This window comes from Rutidosis leptorrhynchoides, chromosome 9 (genome assembly GCF_046630445.1).
Source record: "Rutidosis leptorrhynchoides isolate AG116_Rl617_1_P2 chromosome 9, CSIRO_AGI_Rlap_v1, whole genome shotgun sequence".
In the NCBI taxonomy this organism is placed as follows: domain Eukaryota; kingdom Viridiplantae; phylum Streptophyta; class Magnoliopsida; order Asterales; family Asteraceae; genus Rutidosis; species Rutidosis leptorrhynchoides.
Window position 1 is genome coordinate 93,570,769 of NC_092341.1, and position 20,772 is coordinate 93,591,540.

At 32.8% G+C, this 20,772-nt stretch overlaps 1 non-coding gene across 1 annotated transcript; it reads right to left on the reverse strand.

Moving 5' to 3' along the window:
* Positions 1 to 17,376: 17,376 nt before the first annotated feature.
* On the reverse strand, positions 17,377 to 17,483 carry LOC139869593 (small nucleolar RNA R71). Its single transcript, XR_011766196.1, has one exon. It is a non-coding gene; the product is annotated as a small nucleolar RNA R71 (small nucleolar RNA).
* Between the last annotated feature and the right edge of the window lie 3,289 nt (positions 17,484 to 20,772).

The window sequence follows — 20,772 nt, forward strand, 5'->3', positions numbered from 1 at the left end:
AAGAATTATTTAAATATTATATTATATTTATGTGCATAGTTGACTTGTAATTTTTAGTCCGTTGCGTCGAGCGTTGAGAGTTGACTCTGGTCCCGGTTCCGGATTTTCGAACGTACTTGCGTACAATTTAATATCTTGTACTTTATGTTTTGAATCTTGTACTCTTGTAATTTTGAGACGTTTCTTATCAATAATTTGAACCTCATTGATTGTATTTTGTACTTTTGAGCTTTTTGGTCGTTTGCGTCTTCAATTCGTCGAATCTGTCTTTTGTCTTCACCTTTTATTATTTAAACGAATATCACTTGTAAATAGAACAATTGCAACTAAAAACTTGTCTTTCTTGAGGAATAATGCTATGAAATATATGTTCGTTTTTAGCATTATCAGCAGATGATACATGTTATTATATTCAAACTATAGATTCACATGCAGAATTATTAGAAGAATTTCCAGAATTACAAGGAACAGGAGAATGTTCTTTAGGAGAAGGAACTGAACCAATTGATGAAGTTGAAATGTTAGCTACACTATTAGTAAATGGATATGAACCAACAACAGAAGAAATTCAAATGCTAAAAGAAGAAGACAGATATCGATATAAATCATCGATAGAAGAACCTCCGAAATTAGAGTTAAAGCCACTTCCAAACCATTTAGAATACGCTTATTTACATGGTGAATCTGAATTACCTGTAACATTATCGTCTTCTCTTACTGAAAATGAGAAATCACAACTCATTTCTGTGTTGAAAGCACATAAACCAGCCATTGCATGGAAGATTCATGATATTAAAGGAATAAGTCCTTCGCATTGCACACATAAAATCCTTATGGAAGAAGGTCATAAAACGTATGTGCAACGCCAACGAAGACTAAATCCTAATATGCAAGATGTTGTCAAAAAAGAAATTATTTAACTGCTAGATGCAGGTTTAATTTATCCGATCTCTGATAGTCCATGGGTAAGCCCAGTTCAATGCGTGCCTAAGAAGGGTGGCATGACTGTCATCACAAATGAAAAAAATGAGCTTATTCCTACTAGGACTGTAACAGGATGGCGTGTATGTATTGATTATAGAAAATTAAATGACGCCACCAGAAAAGATCACTTTCCCTTACCTTTCATTGATCAAATGTTGGAAAGATTAGCCAAAAATAGTTATTATTGTTTTCTTGATGGATTTTCCGGATATTTTCAAATTCCAATAGCACCCGAAGATCAAGAGAAAACCACGTTCACGTGCCCTTATGGTACTTTTGCTTACAAACGCATGTCATTTGGACTTTCCAACGCCTCTGCAACCTTTCAAAGGTGCATGATGGCGATTTTTCACGACATGATAGAAGAATGCATGGAAGTTTTCATGGATGACTTTTCAGTTTTCGGTGATACATTTGAATCATGTCTAGCTAATCTTGAACGAATGCTTATTAGATGCGAACAATCAAATCTAGTACTTAATTGGGAGAAATGCCATTTCATGGTTAAAGAAGGCATCGTTCTTGGTCATAAAATTTCAAAGGAAGGAATTGAAGTGGATAGAGCTAAAGTAGATGTAATTGCTAAACTTCCACATCCCACCAATGTTAGAGGAGTTAGGAGTTTTCTAGGGCATGCAGGTTTTTACCGACGTTTCATAAAAGATTTTTCTAAAATTGCCACTCCTATGAATAAACTCCTAGAAAAGGATGCTCCATTCATCTTTTCAGATGAATGCATCAAATCTTCTAATATTCTTAAAGAGAAACTCACTAATGCGCCGACCATGATAACACCAAATTGGAATCTACCGTTTGAACTAATGTGCGATGCAAGTAATTTTGCAATGGGAGCCGTTATAGGACAAAGGATTGAAAAACGATTTCAACCTATATATTATGCTAGTAAGATATTACAAGGAGCACAAACAAATTACACAACTACTGAAAAAGAACTCCTTGCTATTGTCTTTGCTTTTGACAAATTTCGTTCATATCTCGTTCTAGCAAAAACGGTGGTCTATACCGACCATTCTGCTCTTAGATACCTATTTTCGAAACAAGATGCTAAACCACGATTAATTCGTTGGATCTTACTTTTACAAGAATTCGATATTGAAATCCGAGATAAAAGAGGAGCAGAAAATCTCGCCGCTGATCATCTTTCTCGTCTTGAAAATCCCGAATTAGAAGTTCTAAATGAATCGGCCATACAAGACAACTTTCCTGATGAATATCTATTGAAGATAGATTATAATGAAATTCCATGGTTTGCAGACTATGCAAACTACTTAGTATGTGGATTCTTTGAAAAAGGATTATCGTACCAAAAACGAAAGAAATTCTTTAGTGATATAAAACACTATTTCTGGGAAGATCCACATCTGTTTAAAAGTTTTCCAGATGGAATAATACGCCGATGTGTATTCGGAGATGAAGCTAGTAAAATCTTAAATCAATGTCACACAGGACCAACAGGAGGGAATTATGGGCCTCAACTAACAGCAAGAAAAGTTTATGATGCTGGATTCTATTGGCTTACAATTTACAAAGACGCACACCTTCTTTGCAAATCCTGTGATGCTTGTCAAAGGGCCGAAAAAATAAGTCAACGTGATGAAATGCCACAAAATGTCATTCAAGTATGTGAAGTATTTGACATTTGGGGTATTGACTTTATGGGTCCATTTCCAAAATCTCATAATAATCTCTATATTCTCGTAGCCATTGATTATGTATCTAAATGGGCAGAAGCACAAGCTCTCCCAACTAACGATGCACGAGTTGTAGTCAACTTTTTAAAACGTCTTTTTGCAAGGTTTGGAACACCGAAAGCTTTAATAAGTGATCGGGGAACTCATTTCTGTAATAATCAACTTGAGAAAGTTCTCAAAAGATATGGAGTAACTCATAAAATCTCCACTGCATATCATCCACAAACAAGTGGACAAGTTGAAAATACCAACCGAACTTTAAAACGTATTCTAGAGAAAACCGTAGGATCAAATCCGAAGGAATGGTCCATGAAATTGGAGGATGCACTCTGGGCTTTTAGAACAGCCTACAAAACTCCAATTGGAACCACACCTTTTAAACTCGTTTACGGAAAAGCATGTCATCTTCCAGTAGAAATTGAACACAAGGCATTTTGGGCTTTGAAGACATGTAATCTTGATTTACATGAAGCTGGACGTCTACGATTAAGTCAACTAAACGAATTAGAAGAATTAAGACATGAAGCATATGAAAATTCGTTAATCTATAAAGAAAGAACAAAGAAATGGCATGATAAAAGAATCAGAAGTTCAAAAGAATTTAAAGAAGGAGACAGAGTTCTTCTTTTCAATTCACGATTCAAGCTATTTCCTGGAAAATTGAAATCAAGATGGTCTGGACCATTCATAGTTAAAAGAGTTTTCCCATACGGAATGATAGAATTAATAAATTCAAATGGAATTGAATTTAAAGTTAATGGTCACAGAGTTAAACATTACATAGATAGTCCAATGGAAGTTGACAATGAAGTTAATCACAATTTCGATACCACAGCTAACTAAGTGTGGGGAGAATCAAGTCTTTTAAAGGATAATATGTATTTCTGTTAGAGTTAGATTTTCTGTTTTCGTGTAGTTCTCTAAAATGGAACCCGAATGGTCTTTCCCTAGCAGACCCTAAAGAACTAGTCTTCTCCCCCCATTCTGAATTTTTATTTTTTTAGGTTTTTACGAAATGAAGACTTCCTGTGAACTAAACCATGGTCTAATGCTACACGCTTTGATCACTAAACGTAATAATGACACACTTTCGAGTGAACTAGTATCAGTAATCAGAGAAAGATTGGACGGAGTAAGAAAAGAATCCAGATGCGAAGATAATAAGTTACAATTTGGTAAAGGAAAATCAAAATCCGCAGCAAAAAGAAGAGCACGACACCTTGAAAGATGTCACAAATGCGGAAAATGGTCACATGGAGGTAAATGTTCAAATAATCAAACCTATTCAAACACCGAATTTGTTACGTTATGCAGAGACGGACCGTTCATATGTTTAGAAGAAAAAACACTGAATGCTCGAGGTTACGCCTATGTAGCCATGGAAAATCAATTAAATCGACTATCTTATGAATGAGATAGATCATATCACTAAGAATACTATTTCACAGGTAAGTCTGTACAATTTTTATTTTTATTTTTATTTTTAACCTTTTGATAATAAACGCTAATTTGTTCGCTATAAAGTATTAAATTGGTAATGAATAAAATTAGGTTTGGAGACCGAAATTATTGATATCATTCAAAAATTTATTACATTACTGCGAAATTTAACGTTTATTCTTAAGGTATAAATATCTTTAATCAATCAACCCAAAATATTTCAAAAATTTCGTCATGAGTTAAATTAGGTCATGGAACCGAAATTACTTTACCGAAAAGAGGGGCGCATATTTTTGATAATATTTGATTGATTAAAGTGGGATAAAAAGCCAAAAAGATTTTTAATTTTATTTTTACCATGTTTTTAAAATTAATATATAAATCTTAAATTAATATTGTAAACTTTTTAAATTAATATATTTAAAATTATAAATATTTGAACAATTGATATTTTTAAGTTTGTATGTATAAAAACAAAAATATAATATAAGTTTGGTGTGAATTTTTAATTTTATGCAAATTTAAATTTAAGTTTGGTGTGAATTTAAAAACAAAAATTTACTTTATTTCGTTAAGTTAAAAATATGATTTTTAAAATTCGTCGTAAGTTGAAGACTAGGTCGTTGAACCGAAATTGCTTTACCTGAGAGAGGGACGGACTAGGACATCGATCCGAAACGACCTCATCCTAAAACAAAGGAAAACAAAATTTTAAATTTATTTTATATTTGTTTTATAAGTTAAGGCTTATTTAAAAAAAAAAAAAAAAAAAAAAAAAAAAAAAAAAAAACCAAACACCGCGACTCACGGAGTTTGAAGAACAAAAACACCACAAGTCGCGGAGTTCGAAAAATACAGAAAAAAAATAAAATGCTGGAAACAGATCAGTCCCTCACTCCACACCCACAAAACTGCGAAAAACACTCCCAAAAATCGAAATTTTTCACCAAAAATCATCACATTTTTTACTAAAATCATGTTGAGAAGGATGCTATCAAGGAATTACTCAAGGAAAACGGTAAATTTCTACACCTAAACACCATTTAATCCGAAAATTAGTGTTCTTGAGCAATTTTATACCCAATTCAATTTTGATACTTTTTAGTGTAATTATGCTTAAATTGTTTATGTATTATGCTTGTATAACCTAGATTGATGCTATTTAACATGATTAGAAGCCTTAAACTTCAAATTTTGAGAAATCTAGGGTTTGTGTTCTTGAGCAATTTGGGGCTTTTTGATATAAACAGGTTATGGCCGATTTTTTTCATGAATTATTGCTAAATTAAGTAGGGAAACATGTTTAGGTAGTTAAATGATCCAAACTTTGAGCCTAAACATGATTTTTTTGAATTAAAGTGGACTTTTTCAAGTCTAAAATTCATGAACTTGATTTTTGAGAGATAATGCCATTTGAAACTTGTTTAATTGCTAGTAATGATTATTTTGACATGTTATTTGAGTTGAATGCTTATGAACTTGGCGAACATTTTTGTATATGCTTATTTGAAAAAGTGTAGATTTGATAAAAATATGAAAATGAGCATAAGTTTGATATAAATTGGACATGTCATTGTAATTATTTTGATTGATGATTTTGCTGACACTAATGCATATTTGGATGCACAAAAATTGTGTTTGATGTGTTTTGCAGACTGAAAGGGGTGAATCTTCATCCCAAGCTCGCAATGCTCCTCCTGAGAATGCGGAACAACAGGATGTTAATAGCTATTATAAACAAGATATACCTCATCCAGTTATGACATTTTCAGATATGCACTTGGAAGATTTGCACCCGAACTTGAGATTTGACAGACGTTGGATAGATTATCCAAAATACCAAAGGGGCTTGCATACTCTTCATTCTAAAGCTGTTGAAGTACCTAGGGTAATAGAATGGGCACCGTTAGAAGCTGTAGAATTAGCCGGGCCAATTAGAGAATTACTTACACAGAGGTATGGTAATTCTACTTTTAACGATTGGGTACGTTTATTCAACATGCGTAGACCTGTATATAAAGTATGGTGTGAAGAATTATTGTGTAGTATAGAAATAAATGATCGGGTAGCTAGTTTAACCGATCGATCTTTTATTAGATTTTTGTTAGGAGGTTCGATGCGCCACAAGTCTCTACTAGACATGGCTCAGGCCTTACGTATATATACGCCTGAGGAGTTAGCATATGCCGATTGTAGAGGGTTGATATTGAACAGTAGGAAAATTGATGAAAATTTTGATACGCATGGTGTATGGAGTCAAATGACTAGCCATCACCGATTTAAAGGGGGAAATTACTCTTATTTGGATATAGATAGAGTAGAGTTAAGAGTAATTCATAGGTTTTTAGCCAATTCGATTACACAACGAGGTAAGAATAAGGAAAAGGTAAATGAACAGGATTTGTTTTACCACATGTGTATTCGAGACCCACAAAGCGCTGTAAGTATACCTTATTGTGTGGGTTATTATTTATCAGCTATGGTTAGGGGGATGAGACCGCGCAGTATAATAGGAGGTGGTATATTTATTACACTAATTGCTGAGTATCTCAATGTGGATATAAGTCGGGGGGGATTATTAGTCGAAGAACCAGAACCTCACGATACAATTGGTTTAAATGTATACCATGGTGCGAAGGTTTTGAAGAGGTGAAATAACGCCGCAGTACAATACCATGGTAGACATCCACAGGTTGAGAGAAACCAACAGTCAGGTAATGTGGGAGGGGGAAATGAAATGACAGAAATGCAAAGGTTTATAGCTTCACAAGAGTATGAAAATGCTAGACATAGAGCATTTGAAGATTGGCAAGTTCATCAAAACCAAATCATAGCTCATTGCCAACATGTAGGTAGAAACTATATTCCTACTCCATCGCCCGTATTTCCTCCCTAGTCTATAGAGATGCAACCACCGTATCCTACGTATAACCCAGCCGAAGCATTCTATAACACATACGGTTATGCATGGAACCCCTACTGGTATCAGTATCATCCCTAGTCTACTTAGTTTTATTTATTTTATTATTTGTAATGTTGATACATTTAATACTTATGTTAATATTGTAATAGTTTTTATAATTTTCTAACTTTTATTATTAGATTTTAATAATTTTTGAATGTGGGGTAATATACCAAACTTCAAAAATATGTATATATGTTTGCAGTTTATCTTATGTACACAACAGGGTAAAACAACGCATTTTCAAAGACTGGCATTAAGTTCAGCAAAAGCAACTAATTTTGATGACAAGATGCAAAATATATGTGAAATAACAACAAGACGGAATGAACAAATGATGTGCACCATTTATCATTCAACACAAACAACAATATGTTTGGAAACTTTGGTAAAATTTAATCATTTCTACGCTAATCACCCTCAATAATTTAAATTGTTACTGATTTCTTGCAAATGAGGGCATTGCAAGATCTTAAGTGTGGGAAGGGGTTAAATTCTTTCGGATTTTTAAAATTTTTATCTTAAACACTTAGTTACCATTAAAAATACTAGTAAAGCAGTAGTTGTATTAGAATCTAGTGCTCTCTGATAATAAAGAACAGCCCTAGTCTTATATACTGACTACCCAATTCTAGTAAAATTTTTCAAAATTTTCAATTAAATGAACTCAAAATCATGTTTATACATATTTATGAACGATAAAACTAGGTGTTAACACCGAAATTATTGTTACCTCGGAAAGGACATAAATTGAGAAACAAACTAAAATATTAAAATTCATTTAAAAAGGAATAGAGGACAGTAAAAAGGAAAATAAAAGCCAAGTGTGGGAACATTTACCAAGTTATTTTAAACATATGTCACATATTTCTGTAACAAATAACTGAAAATACTTTTGCTTTGGACTAAACTAAACTGTTTTACCCGATGAAAGAAAAGAAGAGATGGATCTACACGATGAATCAATTCCATAATTAAAAGGAAATAAAGTCTTCCGAAAAAGAAACGCGCTTCTTGATTTAGGTCAGGAAGTTGTCGTCCAGACCAGCTGTAGGTTGACGAAAAATCTAGAAAAGTCATCTCTAAAATTAGCAGGAAATCCACGGACCTCAGCATAAAACAGGGTCGCCAAGTGGTCAAATTTATCCTAACCATGAGAAGGATTTATCTCGTACAATTGGGGGGCACCATGCAAATTAGCTTGATAAGACTAATGAATCAGATCCCCAGAAAGGATAATCTCCTTTAAAGATCAAAAATCAGCTTTTATGACTGATATTACTCAATCCTAGAGATTGACCTTAAAGATTGAGAATTCAAACTCATGGAATTCAATGATATCTAAACTCGAGCTTGAACGAGAAAATATTTTGATCAAAAATTACAAACCGATTTGTTTTCTGAAAACCTATTTTCAATGCGTTCATTACCATTGAACGTAAAATCCTAGGAATTCACCTGGAATTCATTAGGTCACCTGAACCAAATCGGGTGTCAACCGTAAGAACGGTGGTTGCATAGCATGGTCAAAGACAGGACCTTGTGCCAGACAGAAAAATTATAAGGGTGAGCTTTACTATTGCTCCTACAAAGGATAGTAATTGCGTCCGACACGTTATAGACCATAATCAAAAGCATGTCAGGGGACATTGCCTTAACAGTTGCTTGTTCAACGCTTTCCTTTACAACCGGATGGTAGTTTACCGAAAGGTAATATACGGAACAAGTAAACTGAATGTGTTGCTTTCCCAATACAAGGTTAGCAAGTAGGTGACACAAAATCACAAGTTTTGAGCTAAATTTTCAAATATGAAACCCACCAAACCCACAAAAAGAATTTGCAAACACCGGTGAAGGGTTATTCCAAAAAACTTATCTAGGGTAAAAGTTAGATTGAATTTTCAAAAAGATCAAATGTTTTCATAAAGATCCAATTTCCTTAAAGGATCTAAATTTTTATAGTCATGTGGGACTGTAAACCATATCGTTACTACCATTGTTTATACCGCCGTAAAGAAATCACTGATGTACAAAGTGTGAAGAATAAAGAAGTGATTCTAGTATTTCAAGACTATATTGCTTGAGGATAAGCAACGCTCAAGTGTGGGAATATTTGATAATGCTAAAAACGAACATATATTTCATAGCATTATTCCTCAAAAAAGACAAGCTTTTAGTTGCAATTGTCCTATTTACAAGTGATATTCGTTTAAATAATAAAAGGTGAAGACAAAAGACAGATTCGACGAATTGAAGACGCAAACGACCAAAAAGCTCAAAAGTACAAAATACAATCAAAGAGGTTCCAATTATTGATAAGAAACGTCTCAAAATTACAAGAGAACAAGATTCAAAACGCAAAGTATAAGATATTAAATTGTACGCAAGGACTTTCGAAAATCCGGAACTGGGACCAGAGTCAACTCTCAACGCTCGACTCAACGGACTAAAAATTACAAGTCAACTATGCACATAAATATAATACAATATTTAAATAATTACTAAAATTATTTATATATTATATTTATTTATATAATCCGTCGACAAGCTAGGAGCCAAGGCTTAGTGAGCTGTAAAAACAAACTCCGCGACTCGCGGAGTTTGAAGAAGGAAAGGGCCACGAGTCGCGGAGATTCTCTGGACTCAAATCCCTATAAAACCCAACGAATTCTGATCATTTTTAATATCAATTAATCTCTCTCTCTCTCTCTCTCTCAATATATATATATATATATATATATATATATATATATATATATATATATATATATATATATATATATATATTTATATTTTAATTTTAATTTTAATTTTAATTTTAAATCCTAATAATAAGGGTATGTTAGCGAATGTTGTAAGGGTGTTAGTCGAAATTCTGTCCGTGTAACGCTACGCTATTTTTAATCATTGTAAGTTATGTTCAACCTTTTTAATTTAATGTCTCGTAGCTAAGTTATTATTATGCTTATTTAAAACGAAGTAATCATGATGTTGGGCTAATTACTAAAATTGGGTAATTGGGCTTTGTACCATAATTGGGGTTTGGACAAAAGAACGACACTTGTGGAAATTAGACTATGGGCTATTAATGGGCTTTATATTTGTTTAACTAAATGATAGTTTGTTAATTTTAATATAAAGATTTACAATTAGATGTCCCTATAAATAACCATATACACTCGATCGGATACGATGGGTGGGGTATTTATATGTACGAATAATCGTTCATTTAACCGGACATGGGAATGGATTAATAGTCACTAGAATTATTAAAACAGGGGTGAAATTATGTACAAGGACACTTGGCATAATTGTTAACAAAGTATTAAAACCTTGGGTTACACGCAGTCGATAACCTGGTGTAATTATTAAACAAAGTATTAAAATCTTGTTACAGTTTAAGTCCCCAATTAGTTGGAATATTTAACTTCGGGTATAAGTCGAAATTCCTCGTCAAATTATCCTTATACCCGAAGTTAAATATTCCAACTAATTGGGGACTTAAACTGTAACAAGATTTTAATACTTTGTTTAATAATTACACCAGGTTATCGACTGCGTGTAACCCAAGGTTTTAATACTTTGTTAACAATTATGCCAAGTGTTCTTGTACATAATTTCACCCCTGTTTTAATAATTCTAGTGACTATTAATCCATTCCCATGTCCGGTTAAATGAACGATTATTCGTACATATAAATACCCCACCCATCGTATCCGATCGAGTGTATATGGTTATTTATAGGGACATCTAATTGTAAATCTTTATATTAAAATTAACAAACTATCATTTAGTTAAACAAATATAAAGCCCATTAATAGCCCATAGTCTAATTTCCACAAGTGTCGTTCTTTTGTCCAAACCCCAATTATGGTACAAAGCCCAATTACCCAATTTTAGTAATTAGCCCAACATCATGATTACTTCGTTTTAAATAAGCATAATAATAACTTAGCTACGAGACATTAAATTAAAAAGGTTGAACATAACTTACAATGATTAAAAATAGCGTAGCGTTACACGGACAGAATTTCGACTAACACCCTTACAACATTCGCTAACATACCCTTATTATTAGGATTTAAAATTAAAATTAAAATTAAAATTAAAATATAAATATATATATATATATATATATATATATATATATATATATATATATATATATATATATATATATATATATATATATATATATATTGAGAGAGAGAGAGAGAGAGATAGATTAATTGATATTAAAAATGATCAGAATTCGTTGGGTTTTATAGGGATTTGAGTCCAGAGAATCTCCGCAACTCGCGGCCCTTTCCTTCTTCAAACTCCGTGAGTTGCGGAGTTTGTTTTTACAGCTCACCAAGCCTTGGCTCCTAGCTTGTCGACGGATTATATAAATAAATATAATATATAAATAATTTTAGTAATTATTTAAATATTATATTATATTTATGTGCATAGTTGACTTGTAATTTTTAGTCCGTTGCGTCGAGCGTTGAGAGTTGACTCTGGTCCCGGTTCCGGATTTTCGAACATCCTTGCGTACAATTTAATATCTTATACTTTGCGTTTTGAATCTTGTACTCTTGTAATTTTGAGACGTTTCTTATCAATAATTGGAACCTCTTTGATTGTATTTTGTACTTTTAAGCTTTTTAGTCATTTGCGTCTTCAATTCGTCGAATCTGTCTTTTGTCTTCACCTTTTATTATTTAAACGAATATCACTTGTAAATAGGACAATTGCAACTAAAAGCTTGTCTTTTTTGAGGAATAATGCTATGAAATATATGTTCGTTTTTAGCATTATCAAATATTCCCACACTTGAGCGTTGCTTGTCCTCAAGCAATATAGTCTTGAAATACTAGAATCACTTCTTTATTCTTCACACTTTGTTCAACAGTGATTTCTATATGGCGGTATAAACAATGGTAGTAACGATGTGGTTTACAGTCCCACATGACTATAAAAATTTAGATCCTTTAAGGAAATTGGATCTTTATGAAAACATTTGATCTTTTTGAAAATTCAATCTAACTTTTACCCTAGATAAGTTTTTTGGAATAACCCTTCACCGGTGTTTGCAAATTCTTTTTGTGGGTTTGGTGGGTTTCATATTTGAAAATTTAGCTCAAAACTTGTGATTTTGTGTCACCCACTTGCTAACCTTGTATTGGGAAAGCAACACATCCAGTTTACTTGTTCCGTATATTACCTTTCGGTAAACTACCGTCCGGTTGTAAAGGGAAGCGTTGAACAAGCAACTGTTAAGGCAATGTCCCCTGACATGCTTTTAATTATGGTCTATAACGTGTCAGACGCAATTAATATCCTTTGTAGGAGCAATAGTAAAGCTCACCCTTAGAATTTTTCGGTCTGTCACAAGGTCCTGTCTTTGACCATGCTATGCAACCACCGTTCTTACGGTTGACACCCGATTTGGTTCAGGTGACCTAATGAATTCCAGGTGAATTCCTAGGATTTTACGTTCAATGGTAATGAACGCATTGAAAATAGGGTTTTCAGAAAACAAATCGGTTTTAATTTGATCAAAATATTTTCTCGTTCAAGCTCGAGTTTAGATATCATCGAATTCCATGAGTTTGTAATTCTCAATCTTTAAGGTCAATCTCTAGGATTGAGTAATATCAGTCTTAAAAGCTGATTTTTGATTTTTAAGGAGATTATCCTTTCTGGGGATCTGATTCATTAGTCTTATCCAGCTAATTTGCACGGTGCCCCCCCCATTGTACGAGATAAATCCTTCTCATGGTTAGGATAAATCTGACCACTTGGCGACCCTGTTTTATGCTGAGGTCCGTGGATTTCCTGCTGATTTTAGAGATGACTTTTCTAGATTTTTCGTCAACCTACAGCTGGTCTGGACGACAACTTCCTGACCTAAATCAAGAAGCGCGTTTCTTTTTCGGAAGAATTTACTTCCTTTTAATGATGGAATTGATTCATCATGTAGATCCATCTCTTCTTTTCTTTCATCGGGTAAAACAGTTTAGTTTAGTCCAAAGCAAAAGTATTTGATAATGCTAAAAACGAACATATATTTCAAAGCATTATTCCCCAAGAAAAACAAGCTTTTAGTTGCAAATGTTCTATTTACAAGTGATATTCGTTTAAATATTAAAAGGTGAAGACAAAAGACAGATTCGACGAATTGAAGACGCAAACGACCAAAAAGCTCAAAAGTACAAAATACAATCAAAGAGGTTCCAATTATTGATAAGAAACGTCTCGAAATTACAAGAGTACAAGATTCAAAACGCAAAGTACAAGATATAAAATAGTACGCAAGGACGTTTGAAAATCCAGAAACGGGACCAGAGTCAACTCTCAACGCTCGACGCAACGGACTAAAAATTACAAGTCAACTATGCACATGAATATAATATAATATATAAATAATTCTTAAAAATTATATATATATTATATTAATAAAATAAATCGTCGGCAAACAAAGAGCCAAGGATGAATGAGCTGGAATTTCAAACTCCGCGACTCGCGGAGTTTGAAGGCAAAAAATGCCGCGAGTCACGGAGACCCCCTGAACTCAATTCCCTATAAAAGCAAACGCAGTTTGATCGCAAAAACGATCCAAATTCAATCTCTCTCTCTCTATATATGTATACGTAAATATATTTATATTTATATTTTAATTTTAATTTTAATTATAATTCTAATAATAAGGGTATGTTAGCGATTGTAAGGGTGTAAGTCGAAATTCTGTCCGTGTAACGCTACGCTATTTTTAATCATTGTAAGTTATGTTCAACCTTTTTACATTAATGTCTCGTAGCTAAGTTATTATTATGCTTATTTAATCCGAAGTAATCATGATGTTAGGCTAATTACTAAAATTGGGTAATTGGGCTTTGTACCATAATTGGGGTTTGGACAAAAGAACGACACTTGTGGAAGTTAGACTATGGGCTATTAATGGGTTTTATATTTGTTTAACTAAATGATAGTTTGTTAATTTTAATATAAAGATTTACAATTGGACGTACTTATAAATTACCATATACACTCGATCGGACACGATGGGCGGGGTATTTATATGTACGAATAATCGTTCATTTAACCGGACACGGGAATGGATTAATAGCCACTAGAATAATTAAAACAGGGGTGAAATTATGTACAAGGATACTTGGTATAATTAATAACAAAATATTAAAACCTTGGGTTACACTCAGTCGACATCCTGGTGTAATTATTAAACAAAGTATTAAAATCTTGTTACAGTTTAAGTCCCCAATTAGTTGGAATATTTAACTTCGGGTATAAGAATAATTTGACGAGGACACTCGCACTTTATATTTATGACTGATGGACTGTTATGGACAAAAACCAGACGGACATATTAAATAATCCAGGACAAAGGACAATTAACCCATGGGCATAAAACTAAAATCAACACGTCAAACATCATGATTATGGAAGTTTAAATAAGCATAATTCTTTTATTTCATATTTAATTTCCTTTATTTTATATTTAATTGCACTTCTAATTATAGCACTTTTATTTATTGTTATTGTATTTAATTGCACTTTTAATTATCGTACTTTTTAATTATCGCAAGTTTATTTTATCACACTTTTATTATTCGTAATTTCATTATCGTTATTTACTTTACGCTTTAAATTAAGTCTTTTATTTAATATTTTACATTTGGTTTTAACTGCGACTAAAGTTTTAAAATCGACAAACTGGTCATTAAACGGTAAAAACCCCCCTTTATAATAATAATATTACTTATATATATATTTGTATTTTTATAAATTTAAACTAATATAGCGTTAAGCTTTGTGAAAAAGATTCCCTGTGGAACGAACCGGACTTACTAAAAACTACACTACTGTACGATTAGGTACACTGCCTATAAGTGTTGTAGCAAGGTTTAAGTATATCCATTCTATAAATAAATAAATATCTTGTGTAAAATTGTATCGTATTTAATAGTATTTCCTGCTAAAATTTAATAGTATTTTATACCCCTTAGCTCAAACATCAAGTTATTTTTGGCGCCGCTGCCGGGGAATCTTAAACGCCGAAAGCGCAACGCTAAATATAATAAAAAATAAAAAAAAGATTTTTATTTTTAGTTTACTTTTATTAAAATTCACTTTTGTAAAAATACGTTTTTTATTATTCGAAAATATAAAAAGAAAACAAAAATTTATATATTTTTTTTAAGATTTTGTCAAATATTTAAGTTTTATAAAGTTTCTTTATTTTTATTTTATAAAAATATAAGTTTTATTTAAATATTTTTATTTAAAAAAAATTAATATATATATATAAATCTATTTTTAAGATATTTTTAAAATTATAAAGTAGTTCTATTTTTATTTTAGTTTTTAAATATAAGTTTTTATTATATAAATATTTTAGATTTTAAAACAGAAAACAGAAAAAATATAAAATAAAATAAATAAATAAAAAACGCGTCGAATTTTAAACTGTACCTGAGTTGAAAATTGGAACCCCGCGACTCGCGGAGTTTGCAGCCTCGACTACCGCGACTCGCGGAGTAGCCCTGACACCCGTGACTGAAACCCTAATTCGCAATAAATACGGAGTAATTATTAATTATTAATTATTATTATTATTATTAACCCTAATTACTTATTATTATTATAATTAGTTTTACTTTTTATTTAATTTATATTTTAGTTAAATTAGTTTAATTAAATTGTAAAATTAATAGTTTTAATAAATAATTAATATAAAAATAATATTTTTATAAAATTTGTACTTTTTACAACTTTTTGTATATTTTTATATTTTTGTCCCTTTTTAATTGTTTTAGCGTAATATTTGTATTTTTAGCTCATATTTAGTTTTAGACTTAGTTTTTGCCATAGTTATTTTTACTTCTAGATTTTTAGACTTTGCCGTAAAATTCCTTAAGTGCTTTTTCTTTAGACTAAGATTTAGGTGCTTTAGAATTTTGCGACGCCTTTTTAAGTTTTAGTTTCTTTTTAAGTTATTGCCATTTGGGATATAGTTTTTCTTGTAAGCTTTAATATTTTTAGACACCTTTTACCTATGTATCAATTATCATTCCAATTAGTAATCTCAATTTGCGATTATAATTTTAAGTTAGTGATAGTAATAAGGTTGGGTTAGTCGAGTGTTTTTAAGTTCTATAAGTCATTTCTTTTTTATTTCTTATTTTTCGACGCCTTTTATTTTTTCGATCTTTTCTTTTTCGACCTTTTTCCGACGCACTCTTTTTCTTTCTTATTTCTCGCTATTCTAGTTTTTAGGACATAGATTTTTTTTTCTACTTCTTATCTAAATTTCTTAAAATTACGAAAATTTATTTTAAGTGGTTAAATTGATAGACATCAAAATTTTCTGGTTCGTAGTAATAGTTGGATTTGTACGTGGACCGGGTTATTGGAGTCAAACAGTCCTCAATTATATTGAGACCAAACGAATCCTGCCCCTCTGCTGCATCTTTTGGCTATTCGAAACGTGGGAAAAATCAGAAAAGTCTATTGATTGGATAACTTATAAAATTTTTCTTTCCTTTTAAAAACTAATAGGATATTCAGTGAATGCACCGAGCAAGACGTTCACCACCTTTTGTACGTTCACCACCTGTAACTAGATCAAGACATTTAGCAAATATTACCGCCGTTGATTTTTCTTTAGAATCGTCATCCAGTCAACCAAATACTCCAGTTCAAATTTCCGATAATCCATTTTTTGAACCCGACCTCACAATTGAGAATCCGGAGAATATTCAGGGACGATTCATAGATCCTGAACCGTTAAATTTTCCTCCGGAACCACCAATCATTCAAACAGAGATTGTTGAGGAACGAACCATTAAATCAGAATCCTCTAGTGATTTCGATTCAACAAATTCAATTATGGAGAATCTGGAACCTTTAAGTATGGAAGACCGAATGAGAGCTAAACGCACTGGCCAAGGTCACGCAATTACTCATCCTGACATTAATGCGCCAGATTATGAAATCAAAGGACAAATTCTACACATGGTGACTAATCAATGCCAATTTAGTGGTGCACCGAAGGAAGATCCAAATGAACATCTACGTACCTTTAATAGGATCTGCACACTATTTAAAATCCGAGAAGTAGAGGATGAATAGATATATCTCATGTTATTTCCCTGGACTTTAAAGGGAGAAGCCAAAGATTGGTTGGAATCGTTACCTGAAGGGGCGATTGATACATGGGACGTTTTAGTTGAAAAATTTCTTAAACAATTCTTTCCTGCATCTAAAGCCGTAAGACTTCAAGGAGAAATTGTTACGTTCACACAGAAGCCAAATGAAACTCTATATGAGGCGTGGACAAGATTTAGAAAGTTATTAAGAGGATGTCCGCAACATGGTTTAGACACCTGTCAAATAGTACAAATATTCTACCAAGGATGCGACATCACTACAAGAAAAGACATAGATATAGCAGCTGGTGGTTCTATTATGAAGAAAACATAAACTGATGCTTACAAAATTATTGATAACACTGCTTCCCACTCACATGAGTGGCACCAAGAAAAAGATATCGTTAGATCATCTAAAGCAGCTAGAGCCGATTCTAGCCATGACTTAGATTCTATTTCTGCAAAGATAGATGCTGTCGAGAGACGAATGGAAAAGATGACTAAAGATATCCACTCAATACGAATTAGTTGTGAGCAGTGTGGAGGACCACATTTGACAAAAGATTGTCTCAATATTGAATTAACAATGGAACAAAGAGAGAATATTTCATACATAAACCAAAGGCCTGAAAATAATTATCAGAATAATTATCAACCGCCAAGACCAATTTACAATCAAAACCAGAATTATAACCGAAATATTCCATACAACAACCAACAAGGTCCTAGCAATCAACAAGTATCCAATAATACTTACAATCAGCAAAGACCTAATTTTCAAAACAAACCACCACAACAAACCGATGATAAAAAGCCGAATTTAGAAGATATGATGACGAAGCTAGTTGAAACTCAAACGCAGTTTTTCACATCTCAAAAACAGACCAATGAACAAAATGATCAAGCATTTAGAAATCAACAAGCTTCTATTCAAAATCTGGAACAAGAAGTAAGTAACCTAGCAAGGTTAATAGGTGAAAGAAAATCGGGAAGTTTACCTAGTGATACAAATGCTAACCCCCGAAATGAAACAGCTAAAGCTATTACCACAAGAAGTGGTACAACACTTAAACCACCTGAAATACCTGTAACTTCTGATGAAACTATTCCTACTCCACAAGAACCACAACCTGAACAAGATAAGTAAACAGAACCGGTAGTTGAAAAGGTTAATGAAGATAACACAGTTAAGGATAAACCTTATGTTAAACCATACCAACCACCACTTCCTTACCCGAGTAAAATGAAGAAAGAGAAACTTGAAGCCGAGCAATCCAAATTCTTGGATATGTTTAAACAAATAAATGTAAATCTTCCTTTCATTGATGTGATTTCAGGAATGCCTAGATATGCTAAATTCTTGAAAGATCTGATCACGAATAGAAAGAAAATGGAAGAACTCTCGGCTGTTACTATGAATGCTAATTGTTCAGCAGTGCTGTTGAATAAGATACCAAAAAAATTATCCGATCCCGAAAGTTTCACAATTCCATGTTTTCTGGGTAGTCTTAGTACAATAGAAGCATTGGCAGACTTAGGTGCTAGTATAAATCTAATGCCGTTTTCACTATACACTAAACTAGACCTTGGAGAATTGAAACCAACAAGAATAAGCATACAACTAGCCGATCGATCAATAAAATATCCTAGAGGGATAATGGAGAACATGCTAGTTAAAGTTGGTACTTTAGTATTTCCAGTAGATTTTGTTGTTCTGGACATGGAAGAAGATTCTCAAGTTCCTCTCATATTAGGAAGACCATTCTTAAACACGGCTAAAGCAATGATAGTCGTGTTCAGTAAGAAATTGACCCTAAGTATAGAGGATGAGAGTGTTACCTTTTCAGTTGATAGAGTAATGCAACAACCGCAATCTGCAGATGATACATGTTATTATATTCAAACTATAGATTCACATGCAGAATTGTTAGAAGAATTTCCAGAATTACAAGGAACAGGAGAATGTTCTTTAGGAGAAGGAACTGAACCAATTGATGAAGTTGAAATGTTAGCTAACTAATAGCTAATGGATATGAACTAACAACAGAAGAAATTCAAATGCTAAAAGAAGAAGACAGATATCGATATAAATCATCAATAGAAGAACCTCCGAAATTAGAGTTAAAGCCACTTCCAAACCATTTGGAATACGCTTATTTACATGGTGAATCTGAATTACCTGTAATAATATCGTCTTCTCTTACTGAAAATGAGAAATCACAACTCATTTCTGTGTTGAAAGCTCATAAACCAGCCATTGCATGGAAGATTCATGATATTAAAGGAATAAGTCATTCGTATTGCACACATAAAATCCTTATGGAAGAAGGTCATAAAACGTATGTGCAACGCCAACGAAGACTAAATCCTAATATGCAAGATGTAGTTAAGAAAGAGATTATTAAACTGCTAGATGCAGGTTTGATATATCCAATTTCTGATAGTCCATGGGTAAGCCCAGTTCAATACGTGCCTAAGAAGGGTGGCATGACTGTCATTACAAATGAGAAAAATGAGCTTATTCCTACTAGGACTGTAACAGGATGGCGTGTATGTATTGATTATAGAAAATTAAATGACACCACCAGAAAAGATCAATTTCCCTTACCTTTCATTGATCAAATGTTGGAAAGGCTAGCCGGAAATAGTTACTATTGTTTTCTTGATGGATTTTCCGGATATTTTCAAATTCCAATAGCACCCGAGGACCAAGAGAAAACCACGTTCACGTGCCCTTATGGTACTTTTGCTTACAAACGCATGCCATTTGGACTTTGCAACGCCCCTGCAACCTTTCAAAGGTGCATGATGGCAATTTTTCACGACATGATAGAAGAATGCATGGAAGTTTTCATGGATGACTTTTCAGTCTTCGGTGATACATTTGAATCATGTCTAGTTAATCTGGAATGAATGCTTATTAGATGTGAACAATCAAATCTAGTTCTTAATTGGGAGAAATGCCATTTCATGGTTAAAGAAGGCATCGTTCTTGGACATAAAATTTCAAAAGAAGGAATTGAAGTGGATAGAGCTAAAGTAGATGTAATTGCTAAACTTCCACATCCCGCCAATGTTAGAGGAGTTAGGAGTTTTCTAGGGCATGCCGGTTTTTACCGACGTTTCATAAAAGATTTTTCTAAAATTGCCACTCCTATGAATAAACTCCTAGAAAAGGATGCTCCATTCATCTTTTCAGATGAATATATCAAATCTTTTAATATTCTTAAAGAGAAACTCACTAATGCGCCGATCATGATAACACCAAATTGGAATCTACCATTTGAACTAATGTGCGATGCAAGTGATTTTGCAATGGGAGCCGTTTTAGGACAAAGGATTGAAAAACGATTTCAACCTATATATTATGCTAGTAAGACGTTACAAGGAGCACAAACGAACTATACAACTACTGAAAAAGAACTCCTTGCTATTGTCTTTTCTTTTGACAAATTTGGATCATATCTCGTTCTAGCGAAAACGGTGGTCTATACCGACCATTCTGCTCTTAGATACCTAT